Source organism: Hyaena hyaena, unplaced genomic scaffold (genome assembly GCF_003009895.1).
Source record: "Hyaena hyaena isolate Hyena2069 unplaced genomic scaffold, ASM300989v1 scaffold_110, whole genome shotgun sequence".
NCBI classification, from domain to species: Eukaryota; Metazoa; Chordata; class Mammalia; order Carnivora; family Hyaenidae; genus Hyaena; species Hyaena hyaena.
This window is the reverse complement of record NW_024080742.1, coordinates 1-3,697: the sequence shown is the minus strand read 5'-3', so window position 1 is coordinate 3,697 and position 3,697 is coordinate 1.

Below are 3,697 nucleotides of genomic sequence, written 5' to 3'. Positions count from 1 at the left end.
TGCAGGAAAGGAATGTAAACAGGTGCAGCACATTCCTTTCTCTGGTCTTCTTCACAAGAATGACTTCTATGCATTCATAGATTTTTAAAAAAAATTTAAGTTTATTTAGTTTTGAGAGACAGAGAGAGACAGAGCACGAGCAGGGGAGGGGCAGAGAGACAGGGAGACCCAGAATCCAAAGCAGCTCCAGGCTCTGAGCAGTCAGCACAGAGCCCGATGCGGGGCTCGAACCCAACAAACCGTGACCTGAGCTAAAGTCGGTGCTTAGCCGACTGAGCCGCCAGGCACCCCATTTCTGTGCTGTGGTCTGTGAGTGTTTCCGTGTGTCTTGTTACTTTGACAGCTGCAAATTCCACCAAGATACGATTAGCATTGGGAAGGACCCCTAAGGACAGCACCCTGCTCTTGGCATATTCTGTGGTTCTGTGCTTCGTAGCTACCTTCTGCTCAGACCATGCACGTTGTGAGGGCAGGGGTAGGTCCCCTGTACCCACCTTCGTTGTGTGCCTACTGATGTCCAGGACGTGGCTGGCCTTCTCTCTGTCTGTGTTTATTGACAACATTTTTTGTGTTGGATTCTGCTTCGTGTTGTTTTTACTAAGTAGCTATTTGTGGAATCCATAAAAGCTATATTGTAGCATTAATCTGGGACTTTTTCCTGAGCAGATCTGGTAGAAGAAACAGAGAGTACCTCGGATGGTTAAGGAGGCTGAGATGAGAGCCATGGACTGATCTCCTAGAGGCTCCAGAAAGGTCGCGGTGCGGCAGACCCAGGGGGCACGGGGGGCCCTTACATCTGGGCCTGAGTGTTGGAGTTTAGTGCTTTGGAGCATTCTGCCAGGGGATGGCACGCTCCAGGCTCTGGCGGCACCACAGAGTAAATCAAGCGCAGCTGGCGGTCTTTACACTTAGTATATAGGACCTGGGGGCACCGAGGCCCCCGGTCATGGTGGGGTTTGGGCATAGAAAGGGGTTTCAGCATCCAGGGGATGGGGACACTGACCAGGGGGTCAGGAGGTGACAGGTTGGCCATGGTTGGGTGACGCTCTAGACGAAGGGACGAGCCTGGACCCTGGGCAGTAGGTACTCAGGAGAACGCCAGTCCCACAGCCTGTCCTGTGGCCACCCCAAACTCGGACTGCAGGCTGTGGGCAAGTCCGCAGCCCCCTCTCCACCAGCTGTAAGGAAGTAATGGCACAGACAAGTACCGTGTTGTAGGCAAGACAAGGAGATGGGGAGATTTTGCTGCAGAAACCAGATGATAACGAACAAAGGGGAGTTTGCTTGTGAGGTAATGATGGCTTCGGGAGGCGTAGCAGGTGTGTGTGTTGGTATTTAGAGGAAGCAGGGATGAGAAAGCATGTGTCCAGAGAAGAAGAGAAAGCTGAGGGATTATTTAAGGGAATTATTAAGGACTATTCACAGGCACAGAAGTAGAGGCGGGAGGTATGGTTGGATACACCTCACATCTCCCAGGGTGGGGGAGGGTGTCCGCATGGAGACTGGTAAGTGCCGGGTAGTGTGCTGTCGGAGTGGGGAGGACTTCTCCCCACAGGGACAGCAGGGCCCTGGTCGGGGCAGTGATTTGGATGCTCCTGGCATGGAGCGTGGGCTCTGGTCCAGGAGATGTGAGGACAGTGGCCAGGAGCGTGCTGGCTGGTGCTGCCTGGCACGCGGTTGGAGTGCAACACACGTCCGCTCAACAAACGAACACAAAGGAATCTGCTGCAAAGGTTCTGCAGAGCCCCAGCGTGATGGGAAGGAGGAGCCCACGCCACGATGTTGCAGAGCCATGGAGATGCTCTTCAAGGCAGGCTCTGGCTCACCGGACCTGAAGCACCCCCGTTCGAGCAGTGCTCCGCCCCGTTCATGCAGTGTTCCGTCCCATTCTTGCAGTGTTCCGCCCCGTCCGTACAGTGTTCCGTCCGTTCATGCAGTGTTCCGTCCCGTTTGTGCAGTGCTCCGTCTTGTTCGTGCAGTGTTCCATCCGTTCGTGTAGTGTTCCGCCCCGTTCGTACAGTGTTCCATCCGTTCGTGCAGTGCTCCGTCCGTTCATGCAGTGTTCCGCCCCGTTCGTGCAGTGCTCCATCCGTTCGTGTAGTGTTCCGCCCGTTCATCCAATGCTCCGCCCCGTTCGTGCAGTGCTCCGTCCTGTCCATTGCCTCCTGAGTGTACACTCAGTGTCTCACGCTGGGCATGGGGGTAAGAGAAAGAATGTCTCTGCATCATTAGGGCACGGGAAGCTAGGGCTGGAAACAGTCTTTGAAGATGAGTGACACACTACATACCTGTAGTGAGGGTAAATTTGTCAGTTGTGGTTTGGGTAGAAAAACGATCACATTATGGTCGTATGACATTGACCACATGTGACCTGGCATTTCCATTCACAGGCAGATTGGCCCCAGCAGGTGCAGTGAAATTCCCAGCAAAGGATCGTCTCTATGGCCTCTTTTGCTATTATCTCTGTCTCTACTTGGCGGCAAATCTTGTGGAAAGGATCAGCTTTGTTATTCATCTTTACCGTTTTCCCAGAACACCTGTTATATGATCAATATTGAATAAATATTGATCAAATACATATGAAAATAAACGAATGAATTTTCCATGTAAAGAAAACTTTACTCTGGGATAATTTTAGAAAAATTCTATGTGAAGTTAAAGTTTTTCCCTTAACATGGTAAATAGTAAGATGTGTTTTGAGGGGCTCCTGGGTGGCTCAGTCATAAGCATCTGACTCTTGATATCGACCCAGGTCATGATCTAATGGTCGTGGGATTGAGCCCTGCATTGGGCTCTGAACTCACAGCACAGAGTCTGATTGGGATTTGCTCTCTCTTTCTCTCTGCCCCTCCACCTCTCTCTTTCTCTCTCTCAAAATAAATAATAAACTTTAAAAAAAGATGTGTTTTCAGCACTATGTGTCAGATGGTACATTGAAGAGTCCAGTGTAAACAAGGGCTGGATTATCATTTCTCCAAAATTACCAGCATTAGAATTTTGTAATTTTAACATGTGGATCCTGTACTTGTTTTGTGAAGTGTTTACCAAAGGATTTTGTTTTCTTTGGAGCAGATGTAAGTGACATTTAACGTCATTCCCTACATGTTCATTTCGAGTGATAGAAGTGCAAGTAAGTTTTTTACTGTTTTAGTTATTTCTGAGAGAGATTTTAGTTATTTCTGAGAGAAAGAGAGAGAGAGAGAGAGAGAGAGAGAGAGAAGAGAGACAGCGTGAGCAGGGGAGGGCCAGAGTGAGAGGGAGACACAGAATCTGAAACGGGCTCCAGGCTCTGAGCTGTCAGCACAGAGCCTGACGTGGGGCTCGAACCCTTGAACCGTGAGATCATGACCTGAGCTGAAGTCGGACACTTAACCGACTGAGCCACCCAGGCACCCCTTAACTGTGTGCAAGTAATTTTTGTTTGTTACCTTGTATCCTGAACTTGATGTGGCTGAACGCACTTTATTACTTATGATTTTTGTAGATTCCTTGGGGTTTTCTGCAATCACATCTCCATGATCTATAAATGATCACAGTTTAAATTCTTCCTTTCCTGTTTGTATGCCTTTTATTTTGAGAGGCCTAAGTGAACTGAAAACCTAACCAGCTTTTCTGCTTCTGTATAAATGCTTGCATTGCGAGAATCCAAAACCTGACTTTAACTAGCTCCTTCTGCTTCTGTACCATTGCTTAAGGC